This window comes from Emys orbicularis, chromosome 1 (genome assembly GCF_028017835.1).
Source record: "Emys orbicularis isolate rEmyOrb1 chromosome 1, rEmyOrb1.hap1, whole genome shotgun sequence".
Classification (NCBI taxonomy): Eukaryota; Metazoa; Chordata; order Testudines; family Emydidae; genus Emys; species Emys orbicularis.
In genome coordinates this window covers 175,565,670-175,584,077 of record NC_088683.1, presented here as the reverse complement: position 1 = coordinate 175,584,077, position 18,408 = coordinate 175,565,670, and positions in this window count along the sequence as shown.

Genomic DNA, 18,408 nt, shown 5'->3' with positions numbered 1-18,408 from the left:
CCCCCATTCTTTCCAATGGTTCCCATGCTGGCAGCCAGGCAGCATGGCGGTGGAAGCTGTCTACATTCAAATTCAGAGGAGATAAAAGCCAGACCAGGGAGAAGAAAGGCAGTAAACTAGGACTGGGAATTGAAGGGGGAAGACTGGGGCAAGGAGAATGGGAAGCAGGGGGAAAGGCAGGCTGGGACATATTAAGCAGGGTATCTGGAATTGGGAGCCAGTGAGGTAAACAGGGTGACTGGAGCTAGTTGGATGTGGGGAGGGAACACTGAGATCAGATGAGGCAGTGGGGGAGACTGGGACTGGCTGGGCAAAGAGATTGGGACATGGCAGCAGGGAAGGGTGGGGAGATCGAGACTGGAGGAAGAGCCTAGGAAATGAGACTGGGAGATAGATTGGATGAGGATCCAGGAAGGGCAATTAGGACAGGCTGGAGAATGGGATTGGGAATGAGGAGGGGAGGCCTTGGAATTGGGGAGGAGGAAATATTGTGGAGGAAAGTTTCCCCTTTCAGACTCACAGGCAGAGAGTCTGAAAGGGGAAACTAGACTGGCTAGGTATGGACACTGGGAGGCAAACCTGAGGATGGGGTAGACAAGGAGAGTGGCACTGGGACAAGAAGCCAAGGGTGGGGAAGGGACAGGACTGAAACAGGGTCACTTTGAAGGGGACAAAGCAGAGGGGTTCAAGATTGTGCACTAGAGTGTGCTCTCCTCCAGAGCCTGGAGAGGAACCAAGAGTCCTGAGTTTCACCATTCCTCTGCTGCCAGCAGATAGCTGTGATACCCACTGGCAAAGGTGATCCACACAGAGGATGACAATCTACACTTGCTGTCAGTTACTCAGTTAGCTCAAGAGGCAGACGTCTGTGTGGTGGATCTAAATGTCCCAACCCCGCTGATGACTTATGTGGGTGCCAATATCATGCCACACGATGGAATTCATTTATTCAATTTGTTTAAAAACCTAGAAAAATCACACACACACACACCACAAACACGTATGTTAAAAACATTAAGGTTGCAAAGTCAAACACTCAAAAGTTAGGAAACATCAGAATTTAGGTTGCACAGGCAACCTAAATTTTGCTCCCTGGTGCTTATGTGTTATGATACTGTCTAATTACATGATGTATTACTTTTTCCACAGGATCCCTGTGCCATTGAGTGCACAGGATGGAGATACTCTGGGCATTAATCAGGGTTGGATAGTGAAGGTCACTGTTGTCTGTGGGACCCGTCTCCTGTGTTGCAACCTTAATTCTGGGATTTGTAACTTTTGAGTGCTCGTCTTTGCAATTCTCAGTGTTCTTTTAACATAGTATTATGCACCAAAACTATCATTTTACTATTCAGAAAATGTAACTGATGCTTAAGAGGACATGCTGTGTATGTCCACAGTCTCTACAGAGTTAGGGAGTTAAAGCCAATGGAGAGAAAATAAATATTGACTCATGCAAATCAGAGTTCTCAATGCTTTGTTGCTTTACAAATTCTTTTTTTAAATGAGCATAGCTCAAAAGTTCATTTGTAGGTGAGTTGTACACAATGGAGCCAAAAGCATATTTAATTTTATTTGTCATCAATATGATTGAGTGAGGATTAGTGCACTAAGAGAAACCTCTATCCATAAAGATTCCCCCCCCCCAAAAAAAGCTTAAACTCCTTATTGTTTTATGTTCATTTAGCAGCTTCTGGCTAGCACAAGTGTATCAATATTTATTAGTATATTCCCTTGTGAGTACAGTGGTGAAGAAGTGGTATGCATCCCAGAGGATGACAACTAAGGTCTCGTTAGTTCAAGCAAAAACCAAACTGAAAAATTAAAGACTCTTCCTGTTGCTAAGTACATCTTGTAATTACATTTTCCCTGGGACTATATAGTGGCCAAGTTAAAGTAATAAACCTACTGATGATGAAATGGAAATTTAGGGTATATTAATACAAGTGTCTCATTTGTGTCTGTAAATAAGGTGGTCCATATTTGAACTAGTTACAGCAAGATGAAGCTGCAGAGGGTTTCAATGATAATTAAAACAAGTGGGCAAATTTCATCCCTTGATCTTTTGACACTAAACTGGGAGGAGTGGTAGATACGCTGGAGGGTAGGGATAGGATACCAGAGGGACCTAGACAAATTAGAGGATTGGGCCAAAAGAAATCTGATATGGTTCAACAAGGATAAGTGCAGAGTCCTGCACTTAGGACGGAAGAATCCCATACACTGCTACAGACTAGGGACCGAATGGCTAGGCAGCAGTTCTGCAGAAAAGGACCTAGGGGTTACAGTGGACTAGAAGCTGGATATGAGTAGACAGTGTGCCCTTGTTGCCAGCAGATCGAGGGACATGATCATTCCCCTCTATTCAGTATTGGTGAGGCCTCATCTGGAGTACTGTGTCCAGTTTTGGGCCCCACACTAGAAGAAGGATGTGGAAAAATTGGAAAGAATCCAGTGGAGGGCAACAGAAATGATTAGGGGGCTGGAGCACATGACTTATGAGGAGAGGCTGACAGAACAGGGGGAGGTTTAGGTTGGATATTAGGAAGATCTTTTTCACTAGGAGGGTGGTGAAACACTGGAATGGGTTACCTAGGGAGGTGGTGGAATCTCCTTCCTTAGAGATTTTTAAGGTCAGGCTCGACAAAGCCCTGGCTGGGATGATTTAGTTGGGGATTGGTCCTGCTTTGAGCAGGGGGTTGGACTAGATGACCTCCTGAGGTCCCTTCCAATCCTGATATTCTATGATTCTATGATCTCAGTGAGGTAACATCAGGCATGAATTTTGCCCATTCAGCACTATTTTCCTGCCTCTCTAGGGTAGCACAGGTGAATCTGAACCCAGAGATTCAAGAAGGAGGTTGCACACAATGATTTGGAAGCTACTTTTCACTTGCTCTGGCTAAAGAGAAGACCTCAATGGAGTCAAGCCAATAGAGAATTTGGCTACTGTTGACTTATGAAGGCCACAGCATTTAGCTATGCTAAAGAACTCCCATAAAGTTTTGCAAAAAGGCATGCTAAGTGATTATATAGAATTATTAGCAAATAAGTAAACTGCATGTCAAGTGGAAATATGTTTATACAGCTATGACAAGGTCATGCTCTTAAGGTTGTTTTTATATGTGCTTGCTAGATAAAATATGATTGGCTAAGCACCTTGAATAACAAGTTATAGATAGTAATGGAAGACACAAGAAAGGAATAAGTAGATAAAACATCATTAATAAAGGCAGACATGGTGAACTATAACCCATGTTAAAATAGATCAAAACTGTTGTAACCTTTTGCACAATGGAAACTTGGGGTATAGTAGGGCATGATGAAAATGTACTTGACCAGAAGGTAGAGATGTAATGGTGAGTGAACTGCAAAAATTATAATATGGGATAAACAAGGGAGAAGAAGTCTACATAAACCCACAATCCACCTTGAACCAGAGCAGGAGGATAGGCCTAGTACCCCAGACCTGGTAAATTAGCCTTTTTCATTTGTGCTGTTTGATCTTAGAGACCTAGTCTATGATTAACAAACCAAACCTGAACTTGACCAGCTGATCTTTCAATCAATAAATATTCAAAAAGAACCCATTATTTACACCCCTTATTTTTAATCTATACAGTGCTCAGTAGTACTTCTGGAAATTCTTCATGATTGTCTCTGTTCTTCCAGATAACTTTAAGACTTGAGCATAAATGAAGTTTGCTCAATGAATACACTTGGTGCGTGGAAATTCCCTTGAGGGGTTTATTGTTTAATTTATTCAGAGGCCAAAAAAGAAGGGTTTGTTTCTGAGGTAAGGAAACAAGATTGTTAAATAAATTGGAAATAAAATAACTAGGGGTAGAAAGAATCTTTACTGTAATTAAGGTATCTTAGAGTATATAGAACACATAGAAAATAAAGTAGAAAAATGAACTGTGTGATTGTGACATACAATTTTGCATACAAAATAACTAAAGAAATTTAAAGTTGCAAAGTTAAGCACTCTAAAGTCAGGAAATGCCACAATTAAGGCTAACCGTCCAACCTTATTTCAGCCCCCTCATGGATTTGTGATGTGATCCATATAATTATAGACCATGTTGTAATGCATATGTAGAAGAGAACCAAAATAAGATTGCCTGGGCAACTTTAATTCAGGCATTTCCTAATGTGAGTGCTTGATTTACATTCAAGAACTATTTTAAAAGAAAGACAAGATTGCAATTTCCTAGGTTTAAAAAAAAAAAAATTATCTGAAATCATATTTACCCCTACATGGCTCATGAGCAGAACTGGAACCTTTAGCTCCACAGCACTGGCCTCTACCACTTGAGTTGATGGAGTAACTGATAACAGTAGCAAGCTGTTAGCCTTTGTGGACCACCAACTAGAGGCAGATGAGATACACTTTTCCAATGGGTTTCACAGCTATTTGATAGACAGCAGAGGTATGCTGAGAGTCAGGAGTCCTGTGTTTTATTTTAGGTTCTGAAAGGGAGTGTGCTGTGTTTTTCTCTGGCTACTGCATCTGCTGTCTCGGCCTCTGCCCCGATGTCCCCCCAACTCAGCCTATCCATAGTCCTCCTGTAGCCTGTCTTTACCACCTCTTTATTCCTCTTCTGCCCGGCCTCAGCCTGTCTCTGCCCCACTTGCACTCCTCATCCCTCTGTATTCCAGTCGAGTGGCTGTCTCCTTTTCCTGGGCACCTGCTGTGGGGGCATTAGAAGCACAGGGAGAAACAGTCTCCCTGCTTTCCGTTCCTATGTTGGGCTGCTGAGGGGCGCAAATGCTGGGGAAGTCCTGCTCGGCCCCAGCATCCCTTGTCTAGAGCATGCTCAGAACAGACAGCGTCTTCTGAGAATTTAGCTGCCAAATCTAACAAGTCTCTACAGAGCATTGTGAACTGAAATTTATCAGAGGTTTAGAACTTGGCCAAATTTTTACAGGGACAGCAATTGGTATGTCCTTTACCAAATGACCGTGCCCCTGCCAGTGTTCAAGGCCCTGCTCCAAAGAATGGAGATACTAGAGCTGCAGTTGTAAGAATCTTTGGACATGGACAAAATATTTTTCCCATACCTCATTCTGAGAAATGGTTAAACTGTTTTAGCTGAAACTTTCCAAAAAATGTAGTCCTAGGCAAACACCTGGCATGAAAAATTTCAGCCTGAAGAGCTGAAGTTTGGCAAAGTTATAAGCAACTGAAAACAGGGTTTCATAATGGAAAGCATTAGCAATCTTAAATACAGGAAACACTACCAGCTCTCCTTATTAGCATGTGCTCATCAAAATACAATGAGCCAGTTTTTCTTTCTTGCTCTGGGCCTGTGCATGGCTGTGACCATGTAAAGGAGCTAGATTGGGGATGTAATTCCCCTCTGGAGTAAATCCAACAAAACCAGGTACTGCAACAACTGCCCTCCCCCTCTTCCATTACTCCCCAGTGTAGAGGCATGTTGGGAACAGGGAGGGGAAGGGAAGAGGAGTAACAGATCTAGGCTAACATTCTCTACTGGCATGAAGTTCCATAGGGACTATAGACCAGTGGTATAAGTTACAGCCACCCCTAAGCTGGTCTAACTAGGGCTGTGGCTAGGGCTAGTATGGGCCAACTTATTGAAGGTACCTACCTTCTCTGCACAAAGTAGAGCGCAGACACTGTGGAGAATCTGGCTCAGTGATGATTAGAACTGTAGAATTTATTCTGCTACATTGTCCAGAAATTATTTGGTTTGTCCTTGCTCAATGACACCAAAGTATGGTGAGGATCTCGTATGATTTGCAGTGAAGTCTTGCAATGACCTCTGATACTATTACAATATGTTTTAACATGACACTTTAAATCACTGCTCTGCATTTCTCCTCTGCTAGTTCTTAACTCCTTTCCTACTTATTTTCCCCTTGTTCCCTAGCAACTTTGTGATCATGTGTTAGAATTTTAGCCTTTCCAGCTGAAGGATACGGGATTTTGAGAGGTGTGGCCTCAATTTGTGTTTAACCTGCAATTCTGTGTTTCTAAGAGGAATTGTAAACTTTCTGTAGTAGTAAACTTGTGAGTAAAATGCTTAACACAGGACAAAATGAACTGCTCAGTTAGTTTAATTCACTTTTCTTGCTCCTTCTTAAATTACACATTTCTACTGATCTAAGTATTAATGTCAACAGCAGTTCTTGGAGTTTATTTTTTGAAGAAAAAAATATTTCATGCCTTTTGGGCCCAAAACAGACAGTAGTCTTGGCTCTTATTAAACTATATGGGGATCAGAGATGTTTCACAAAGAATAAATCCCCCTTTTCCTCTTTTACATTGTTTGCTATTAATTTTAAACCTTCCTAGTATGTTATGGACTTTCTCTGATGGCCTGATTGGATATTAGCTCCAACCTTCTTCCTCCCACACACTCTCTTCACCTCAGTTTCACTCCACATCTGCCTCTATTATCCTCTTCTCCCCCGCCCCTCTTGCCCTCCCTTTCCTTTCAATATTCCCCCTCCATTTAACTTATCCCCATCTAATTCCCCTGCCCCCAAAGAAAAATCATGGAATGAACAACCTTTGCTGTCATGGTGTAGTTCACTCTGCTTGTGTGTTCTCCCCCTTCCCCCACCCTGTATCTGTCTGGTCTATTTAGACTATAAGCTCTTTGATGCAGGGACTATGATTGTAACAGTGCTTAGCATAATGGAACCCAATTTTTGGTTGGTTGGTGCTTTGGCACTACTGTAATAAACATGATGTTAATGAAGGCAATAAAACCTGTTCTTTCTAGTACATTGCACTGTTTTGATCACCTTGGTCCTTCAGCCCTCATATAGATTGTGCCGATCATAGAATATCAGGGTTGGAAGGCACCTCAGGAGCTCATCTAGTCCAACCCCCTGCTCAAAGCAGGACCAATCCCCACAACATGTCTTCCATTCTGCTCATATCCTGGCCTTCCTTCTCCATGTGCGGCCATGTCTTTTCACAATAAAATCTTCCCATCTCTTTGGAGGTCGGCCAAGAGGTCATTTCAGTTCCCATGGGTACCACTCGGCAACAGCTGCAGTCCATCAATTGTCAGTTAGCCTTGCTATATGCCCAGCCCATCACATTTTACTATGCCTGCTCTCAACAACGACATCCTGCACTCCACTCTGCTGTCTGATCACTTCACTGGGGACTCAGTCGCAGATTGAAATTCCCAGAATTCTTCTTTCATCACCCTCTCCATGACAGATAGTTTGTGTTCCTCTGTCTTCGTCAGCGCCCATGTTTCGCTGCCGTACAACATTGCTGGCAGTACTGTTGAGTTGAAGAGGCTAGCACGTGTTGCCTTGTTGATTTTTCCTTGGAGGCCATCCTTGTTAGAATTGAATGCGCACCAACCTGCTTTCTTTCTTTGCGAGAGTTCACCCTCCTGATTGTGGTGCATGTTCATTTCTTGGCCCAAATAGACATATTGCTCAACTTCTTCTATTTGTTCTCCCTTGACTGTTATGTGGGCTTTTGGCAAGGTATCAGACCTCATAAATTTTGTTTTGCGGCGGTTAATTTTCAGTCTGACGAGGCTGCTTTTTGTTTTGAGTTCTTGCAGCATTTTCTGTAGTTTAATAGTATTTTTGGCAATCAACACAGTATCATCTGCGAATCTGAGATGGTTTAAACCATCGCATATTTGCACTATTTTAGCCTTTTTTTTTTTTCAGCCACACATTAAAAGGAAGGTGCAAATACTCTTTGGAATCCAACTGGTCCAGATGCATAAAAAAATAGAATTGTTGCAATTTACAATAAAGCTGTTCTGGCCACATTCTCCCTTTAGGGTGTATATTTTACATTAAGCTTGCACAGTTAGACACTAAAAGTCAAAACATGCAAAATCCAAGTTGCAATAGCAACTTTAGTTATTTTGTACATCTATGTTTGATGATATGCAGCTTGTGAAATAAACAAGTAGTTTGTGCAACACAGCTAAATTAAAAAGTTACTTTGGAACCTTAGTATATCTCCCTGATGTGATTTTTTTAAACTAGTGACCTCTTTATATGGCATATTGTCATGCTACAATACTGCCACTTTGCATTTCCAGTATTTATTTACTTAGATTTATAAGAAAAACGTTAGGTTCCTGTCATGGGGGTCACTCACCACACTGGCGCCTCCTGCTGGCTGTTTCAGGAATTAGCACTGGTCAGCAGGTGTGCCCTCCGGTGGTGGTGGTTCTCCCGTCCTTGTCTCCACCTGCAGACCCACTGCAATTCCAGTCTCACTGCCTGTGCTTCGTGGCACAGCCCTCTAGCCGTGTCACTATCCGAGTTCCCCCCTTCCGGGGGACTCCTTCCACAACAGTCTACCCGCTCCTTGCAGCGGCTTGGCAGTCCACAGCATGGCCGCTTCTTCAGTGGCGAGTGTGGGATGGGGTGGGGGAGGGACGACCCAGGCCAGCCCATTACTCTGGCTCCCAGCCCAGGGACCATGTAAACAACAGCTTCCCGCTGCCCCTCCTTTCTTTCTCCACCTGTCTGTCTCAATTCCCTGGGCCACTTCCCCGCAGCCCCAAAACCTTCAGCTCCTGCCTCTGGCTCCTTCACCGTCTTCCCAGGGCCTCAGGCCTGCAACTCCTAGCAGCCCTGTTCAAGGTGCTAGTTCTGCAGCCCTCTAAGAAGCCAATCTCCTCCTTTGGGCTTCCTGCAGTAGATTCCTGCTCTAGCCTGCAGCTTCCTTTTATATGGGCTGTCTGGGCCCTATTTGGCTGCAGCCACTGCTGGAATTGGCTGTTTCCTTGTAGCCCTCCAGGCTGGGTTTTAACCCTATCAGGGCCAGTGCAGGGCAGACACCCCGTCACAGTTATCTTAAAACTTAAGAGCCGAAATCCCTCTCCATTTCCAACTCCCCCCCACCCTTATAATTCCTTCTCCCCCACCCCTATTTGGTAAATGACTGGGAATAAATATGAGGTTAGCAACACATCCTGAAGCTCATCAGATGTGGCCTATGTCAGACCTAGAGGGGACCAAATTTCAAAGTCATGGGCACGGTGACACAGAGGCCCATTGGTGGTTCATTACTCTGTGTCAGCAGCTCTTGTCAGGCTTGACATACTCATCACACATAACACATAGCTGTCATAATATATACCCCAAATGTGGAATGTTATATTTCACTGGAAAGCTAATAACTCACTGATCATTAGTATTCTTGTGTTTGCTAAGAGTTAGGGATATGTGGAGCTGATAAACAGGTTTCTCCCAGGCAGGAAGAAAGGCAGCTATCTACCTGTCTCCAATGAAATGAAGTAAGGGGTGACTAAACAATGGAAGCCCCATTTACATATGACTCAGCAGGGGGATGGGAAGTCCACAGGCAGGAAAGAACAGCATGAGGACATCCTGAGTCTGCGGACAAAACATTGAGTTTGGGAAGTTATGAGATGGAGAAGAAGCCATCTTGGCATCCATCTGTGTTTGACTTTAAATGATTATTAACACCAGTCCAAGCAACAAGCTGCTGTGTTTTTGTCTCTTCAAAGGAACAACAGACCTTCTGACTCCTCTGAATGTTCCAGGAGAGGGCTGGACACTTCAGGGCAGATGGTTATGGGCTTATGCTGGGAGTCACCCTGCAATTATGGGAGTCACCCTCCAACGGGTGGAGGCCAGGGTGGGGCTGTTGTCATGTAGGCAGACTGCTGGGGTCAGAGTGCTGAAGCAGGGCTGCACAGCACTCAGGGAGCAGCGTGCTTGCCTGCTGACAGTTGGTGTTTCAGCTGTGAGACCTAGCAGCAGAGCATTTAAGGCACCCAGGTTACAGAGCTGGTAGTGATACAACCTCCCACTGGTCTGAATTGCACCTCTGAACATTACAGGCACGCACAGAGAAGACCCTGCCACCAGCCCCCTTTTGTTTATACCATCAAAGCTCAAGTGTCTCTCCAGTCTCAGCCGTGGCACTCAGACCTCACAGCTCATACTGCAAACAGATTCACAAACTGCCTCCCATTTGTCAGGTGTAGACCCCTAACTTAAACACAAACCTTTCTTCACTGCAACCGCCTGCACGTTGACAGTGAGAAAAATAGACAGTTCATTCCCTAGTCTTGTTCCTGGAATGCGTATGGAGAATATCAGACCCTCCATTTCCCCTACTGACCAACCCTCTACAGTATAAAGGGGCTACTCCACAAAAGTCTCCCTAATCACTTCTTGATAAAGCACTAATACTGCACTGTAAGAGGCTAGACCAGTGGTTCTCAACCTATTTACCGTTGTGGGCCACATATGCAGCTCTCTATGTTATATGGTCCACATCCACACACACACATACTATATATATATATATACTACCTATATAGCCCTGAGGGTGTCACATGGGCCACAACTACATGCTGATTGGGCCGCAAGCAGGCTGTGGGTTGAGAACCACTGGGATAGAGAGACATGTTCAAAACCCAAATGTAGATTAGTTTGGCAAGTGGGTGCTCTCTTTTTTTATGCCATGAGGTTTATCGGGGAATACGATTCTCATTTAAATTAAAATGTTGGCCACTTTGAAGATGTAGGTCCCAATTCTCTCCTCACTCCAGTTTTACACTGTGTACTCTATTGACTTTGCTGGAGTTACTCCTGAGTTATAGCAGTAAAAATACGACCAGCATCAGGCCCATAGCTTTGCACACGTTATGCCACTTTCTCAGCAGAATCAATTTCTTTGAGTCATGCTGTTCTTCAGCAGACAGTTATGCTTTTATACTCTGCTAGGTTCTCAGAATTTTTTTTTCTTGGGCAATAGTCTGCCCTATAAATCCTAAGAATAGGACAGTAATTCTGCTAAAGCATAGTAGAGACTTTTTTATGTCACGATAAATGCATTTTGAAAGCAATAAATGATTACATTTCTAAAGTCATGCTGAATAGGGCACAATGGTATGGCTCTTTCTAAAGTGGCATGTTGCCTAGTTAGAGTGAGAAACGGTTACAAAAAGGTAAAAGCAATGTTGTTTGGGAGGTAAACTCATCAGAAGCATGCACATGACTTCCACTTTCTTGAATGGGAGCTCTGCATGAAAATCCAACTGTAATATTTTTTGGTCCTTTGGATGCTGCTGACAAATGTGACACAACCACCTTTACTGTTTTAATAAGTGTCTCTCTGAGACCCCGACCTTGCTGTGTGCTACCTGCAGAGCACAGGGATCAATCATGCTACCTCTCCTATTTAGAGCAAGCACTCTACCACTTGAACTAATTCTCCTAGCTGTTAGGCAGCATCCGCTGGCCACCAGCCCTGCCGTGGCTCACTTCTTCGGAGGCTGAATGGGGAGAGGGGCACTGAATGGCTCATCCCCCTGGCTGGTGACACCTTCTAAAGGTGTGTGCAACCCCCCTGCCCCTGCCAGCAACCTTCCATTGGAGAATGCAGGCATTCAGGGCCGGTGCAACCATTTAGGCGACTTAGGCGGTCGCCTAGGGTGCTAGGATTTGGGGGGCGCCATTTTCTTCGGCAGTGACCACCGGATCTTCGGCCGCCCCGGTCACCACCGGCATTTAGGCGGAGGGAGCTGGGGCAGTGGAGCGCGGGGAGGGCCGCCTGCAGCAAGGGGGGGAGGAGCGGCACGCAGGGGATCTCCCTGCCCCAGCTCACCCCTGCCCCGCCTCCTCCCCGAGCACGCCGTGGCTGCTTCACTTCTCCCGCCTCCCAGGCTTGCGGCGCCTAAGCTGATTGGCGTCGCAAGCCTGGGAGGCAGGAGAAGTGAAGCAGCCACCGTGTGCTCAGGGAGGAGGCGGAGCAGGGGTGAGCTGCTTCATTTCTCCCGCCTCCCAGGCTTGCGGCGCCAATCAGCTTAGGCACTGCAAGCCTGGGAGGCGGGAGAAGTGAAGCAGCAACGGCGTGCTCGGGGAGGAGGTGGGGCAGGGGTGAGCTGGGGCGGGGGGGGTGGCTTAGAGTGGGGGGTGGGGAGCTGCCACAGGGGGGGCACCTCAGGGCGGAGGGGGGAGCTGCTGCGGGGGGGGTGCCTCAGGGCGGGGGCTCGGGGACGGGGTGGGGGGCGCAAAGTGAAAGTTTTGCCTAGGGCGCGAAACATCCTTCCACCGGCCCTGCAGGCATTGATCCTACATCCACTTGCATGTAAAGCAATGCTCTACCAGTTGAGCTGATCCCTCTGACTGGAAGCTGGCCCTGACCCACCCATGTCATGCCAGAGGCCACAAAGGTGGCCTGTTGCTCCTTTCTGAAATGGCTGTGGGAGTGTTTTTCTTGTGGTCTGGCTAGTTCAGCTGGTTGGTGTGTGGCACTAATAATGCCATGGTTGTGGGCCTGATCCTCTCTGTGGCCCAAGGAGGGTGATTTCACTTCACTGTTATGAAGAACAAGGCTCACTACCTCACCCAAGTTCTGGGCGAGCAGTCTACTGCTTGAGCTAATTCCCCACCTTCAGCTGACCTGTCTGGTGCCAGTGAGACAAAGCAGGCTGGCAAATTCAGGTATCAATGCCATTGCCGCTTGTATACACAGCGAGCACTCTACTATTTGAGCTAATCCACCTTGCCCAAAAATAGGGCCCTAATCTGATGTTGTCCCATTGTAGCCGGTTGCTTGTCTTTGAAATGGCTGTGGGAGGTGGCCTTCTCCCAGGCACGCTAGTTCAGTGGGTAAAGCTATGGTGTTAACAACATCAACATTGTGGGTTTGAGTCTCTATGCTGCTTGCTAGCTATCTGGATGTGGGCTTGGGCCTGTGGTTCTTGCTCTTCTCTATGACTGCTACATGCAGTGGGCCAAAAGAAGAGAGAGGGAGGTGGCCCAACCCTTCCCCAGGAAGCAGGTAAGAGCCATTGTCCCAGCACCTGGAGAATGCATGCATCAATCCTACACGTTCTAGAATGTAAAGCAAGTGCACATCTCCCTGCCGAGAAACTGGCCCTGACCTGCCTATGTTGTTCCAGAGGCCACAAAGTCCCCTCAGGGGCCTGTTGCTCCTTTCCAAAATGGCCAAGGGAGGAGTACTTCTAGTGGGCCAGCTAGCTCAGGTGGCTAGACTGTGGTGCTAGCGACCCCTACATTACCTCACTGCTTCCACCCTTGTTCTCCATGGCCCCTGAGCAGACATGCCAAACCCATGGGGGGGGGGGGAACAGAAATTGGGCTTGGTTTTGGCTTAATTGGCTTGTGAGTTGCTTGTTGGCTAGTTTTTGGCTTGTTTGGCTTGTGGCTTTGTGTAGCTTGTTGCTTTTTTTTTTTTATTGATCGGCTCCTGGCAAGCAGGGGTAGGGGAGGGGGGGGAAGCAAGGGCTAAGGGGGGAGAGAGTCAGGGGTGCACAGCAGGCCCACCACAGTCCCAGACTGCACTTCAGGGGGATCTAGTCACAGAGTGTTGGGGTTCTTAGGGATTGGCTTGTTTTGAAATGGGATTAGCTTGATTTCTGGCTTATTGTGAAAGTTGAGGTGCTTATTTACCACATGCAAGTTGGCAACTGTGCCCCTGAGCAAGCCCCACTGCCATCAGCCTCACCTTGTGTGACCCTGACTACCTCCAGCTTTGCTCTCTGTGACCCTACTACCTTCAGACTCACCCTTATCGACCCCCTCCATGACTCTGATTGCCTCCAAATTTCTTCTCATTGACAGCTGCATAACCACACTGCCTCCAGCCTGGCTCTACTTCACCCCACATGACCCCACTGTCTCCACCATCACACTCATAGGCCTCCTGCCTTGATACATAGCCTCACTGTCCCCTGCTGACTCTGACTGCCTCCAAGTTTATTCGTATTGACCCTCGGTAACCCCCCCACTGCCTCCAGCTTTGTTCTCTGTCTCCCCATGTGACTGCACTGCCTCCAGACTGGCTGTCATTGATCCATATGTGACCGAAACTACCTCCAAATTTGTCCTCATTGACCCTCTCCCATCACCCCAGCTGCCTTCAATTTCCATTTTGAATCCATCTCCTATCTATCACAAAACTGGTGAAGAAATGACAGAATCTCTCTCTGGCAATTCATACATCAAACTGGACAAGAAATTATCATGAAGAGAAAAAGATAAAATAGCTCACCTTTTCCATGTCTGCAACAGTTCAAATCCTTCATTGATTTTATCAAAAGGCAAAATGTGGGTTATTAATGCATCTGGGTAACATTTCTTGTTCATGTAGTCAGACACCAGTTTAGGGAGAGAGTCTTAACTTCTACCTGAAAAAAACAGTGCCCTACCACCATACCACATTTCAATGTAAAGAAGAGAAAACGGTAGAATGTGACATGCATGATCCCCTTCCATCTTCTCAAATGGGTAAGAAAAAAAATCTATTTCATAAGATGAAGATGGCTTTAGCTGCAGATGTGTTTACAATAAGAATTAATTCTACTTTGCAAGGAAGTGTAGTGAATTGGTTCGCAGGGCTCAGATCAGCACCACAAGACGTGAGAGCTGTAATGAGCTCATAAGACTGAGAGTCTGAGGACTCAGTTTGATCCTTTGCATTTTGCTTCCAAGATTTTTGCTAATGAGACCAGCAGCACCAGTGCTTCCATACCAGGGTGGATTGATTTAAATCACTAATTTTAATCATGATTTAAATCAACAAGCTGGAAACCTTAATTTAAATAATGGATTTTAATCTTGTTTTGCATTTGTACTTTTTTGTTATGTTCCTAAAGAAAAGTTATGGTCAATGGTCAGTAAACATTAAAACATGTTTATTTGCAACTAAATATAGCCTTTGCACTAACTTTGGCACTTCTTTTTTGCTAAACAGGCAAAAGTGCCCTTGTAGCAGGCTATGATGCTACCTGAAACCCACTTAGCGAGTCTATGAGAAGAGATTAATTGTTCTTTCTGTCTTCTAGAAAAGGATATGAATATTCGAGGAGAAATCCTAAAGGTTCTAGTCACAGGTGAAAGTGGGCCAGTACAACGTACCGATAAGAAGTGGCCGCCAGTACCGGCCCGTACACAGCCGATGTTAAAGCAGGGCCGCCGACAAAAGTGGACAGCTCCCCGGGGCCCAGCAATTTAAAAGGGCCCGGGGCTCTCAGCTGCCACTACCACAGCAGTGGCCAGAATCCCAGGCCATTTAAATCGCCACCGGAGCCCCGAGCAGCACAGGGTAAGGGATGTGCATCAGGTCTTGAGTTTCAATAGTCCTCAACCCCCATTCCCACAGTTAACTGAACCTTTTTCTTTCTGACCTTTACCCAATCTATACAGATCCTTGTGCCCTCATTTTCACTGGAATTAGTGTGCTTCACTGACCATATAAGAACAGGTTTCTGCTGCACTCTTTACAGATCAATACTGGAGACAATGAATCCTGCTAATCAATGTGTGGTTAGAGGACACTGTGCTCACAGATTTCTCCTGGAGTGGCAAGAAAATTCACCTGTACCAAGAAATTTCACGGAGGCTGAAGCAGGTGAGCAGACTCTGGCCCAGTACTGGGAACCAATCAAGTACTTGAGGCTCCTGTACACCCTTCCCGCCAATATTCCCTCTTGCTCTGTGCTACGTTGTGGATTTTAAGATCAAGGGCATTTGACCTACTGTACACTGACTTTTCCTTGTTGGACAATAGGCTATGCATTGCTATGTCTCTGAGAGTTTGAACAGCAGGGCTGGAGCCACGGCATTGTCACATCCCGTCCCCTGACCAGAGTCCTTCTCCACCCAGCCCCCGCTATGCTCCACCGCAAAAATGGTCCTGAGGCATGAAAAGGCCCCACTATTTTACAGTTGAGAGGGCTGAGATCTTACACCCTGTTTAAGGGCTGGCATGTCAAAGCATCTTGTGGCTAAATAAGCACAGGACAGGCGACCCAAAACCTTGTTACTGGGTGATCATTAAGCATGGGGCATTAAAAAGGAGCCACATACAAGAGACCTACATTCCCTCAGTAGACTGTGGTCTCTTTGCCCAATAAGTATCAGGGACCGAAGACCAAGGTAAGCTAGAAAGGTGTAACCTGAACTATTCTTACAGGGAGAGATCACTCACGCAGGATATTTCAAAGGCTAACTCCTAAAAAGCTGAATCACACAGAGACCCGAACCCTTATTACAGGGTGGTGTAATGGGTTGGCACTCACCTCTGGAGTGCCTCCTAATGTCTGGGGCTGGTACTGCAATCTTTTCCCCATTCCTAGCACCCCTATAGGTTGCAGACCTCATTAGGTGGATCTTCAGTGGCTCAGCCCTCCAGCCAAGTCACACAATAAAAAAACGGACCCCTCCCATAGTAGCAAATAGTTCACCAAACTGTCAGCTCTCTGTAGGGTCTTCAGGCACACTGCTAGGCCCTCTAAATCCAGCCCTTTTCTCAAGATTCTAAAGGGTACTTGTCCCTTTCTCAGGGCTTAGGCCACTTCACTAGTGGCCAGTGGGGGGACCTGGACCTGTCCACTACTCCGGGTCCCAACCCAGGGACATTATAAACAGCAGCCACGTTCTGCCTCCTTTAATTAGTCACTGCTGCTATTCCCTGGGTCTCCTCCCAACTGGTCCCTTTCCTTTTACCTGTTAAAGGGTTAACATTCTCTGGTCCTCTCCCTCCATGGTCCAGTAAATGCAGTCATTTACTGGGCCATGGTGAGCACCCTTCCTCACCCTCTGATTCCAGCCAGGAACTGCCCTGCTAAAGCCCTGCAGCTCCTTTTATCTGAGCCTTCTGGGCTCTGATTGACTGTTACCCTGCCCCAGGAAAGAAGCAGGGAAGGTGACTCCTCCAAGCCTGCCTAGAAAAGCTGCAGGGAGAGTAGGACTACAGGGCCTCCAGTAGGGGGCCACAAAGGACTAGGTACACCCCATCACGGGAGGTTACTAAGGCCTTGTCTACACTACCAGGGTAAGTCGACCTAAGTTACGCTATTCCAGCTACGTGAATAACGTAGGTGGAGTCAACATAGCTGAGATCAACTTACTGCGTTGTCTTCACTGTGCTGCATCAATGGGTGACACTCTCCTGTCAACTTACGTTACACTTCTCATTCCAGTGGAGTACCGGAGTCGACTGGAGAGTGCTCTGTGGTTGATTTAGCGGGTCTTCACTAGACCCACTAAATCAACCCCTGCTGCATCGATCCCCAGTAAGTGTAGACATGGCCTCAGACACAGGCAGAAAAAGGCCAATATATTCTATGATTGAGGGTTGAAGAGCAAGCCAGCCACAAGAAAAGATACCAGTATGCTCTCCACCATGGAAATGAAGAAGTTGAGAGGGTGAAATGGTAGGGCACTCCATGACAGGAAATGAAATGAGGTTCTGAGAGACCTAATGCAGCTTGACCCTCTGAAGACAAGTTGAAGGGGGCTAGGTTACGTTGGTATGATCATGTTCATCAAGGAACCGAGTGTTATATTGGTAAGATGGCCCTTTCAATGATCTTGGATGGAAGACGACCAAGGGCAGACCACAATATCGGTACGTTAACTGGATATCAGCAAACTTTAGAGAGAGACTGATTGTGCACCTGCCTGTCATGCAAATCATGCAATTTGGAAGACTATGAAAGTTGCCAACCCTGAACAGGGAAGTGTCGAGAAAGAAGAAGAGGAGGAGACTGGTACTGCAAAAGTTGCAACACATTGTTCTACGTTATTGTGACCAATAAGACATTAGTGATCATAAATGGGAAACCAATATTTTAAAAACTAATTTGCCATCCCAGGGAGCAGGTTAGCAGACAGCAAGTGCAATGCAAGAATATTTGTCCAGGAGGAAGAATACTAAGTAGGGTGACCAGATAGCAACTGTGAAAAAAACAGGACAGGGGGTGGGGGGTAATAGGCACCTATATAAGAAAAAGTCCCCCAAAACAGGACTGTCCCTATAAAAATGGGACATCTGGTCACCCTAACATTAAGCATCTCACCATTTAATGCCACAACTAGCAAACAGCTGAGAAATCAGAATTGAAATAATCTTCAAACACAAAACTGAAGTCATCCTCTCTCCAGTCCAACATGCGTTACATGGTCTTGTCAGGGCAGGTCTCAACTTAGATTATAAGTGTTCAGCAGTAGGAACATAGATCTTGGTCCTGCCCCCATTGGGCCAGTATTCCACCTCTTTTACTAGCTCATACAGTGCCATGCACATTTATAGCACCGTATAAAGAAAGACAACCTATTTGAAACCTTATAACATAAACACCATATGAAAACTAATGGAACGGAACCTAGTTTCAGCTCTTTCCAATGTATTTCAAAGGGGTAGCAAAATTAGGGAAACAGACTCTCTCAAGATAGTGTATCGGGAGTTCTGATATAGTGTGCTGAATCAATACCCCAATATAGTGTTAGGGGCTCCTATGCTGCTGGAAGTTAAGTCATGGCTTCTAAGGCCTGAAACACCTGTGATCAGTAGAGATCCCATGAGATTTTGCAAGTTTATGCGTATTAGCCGGCGTTGGCACTCTATGCCATTTTGGGTTGCATTCTGACCACCTA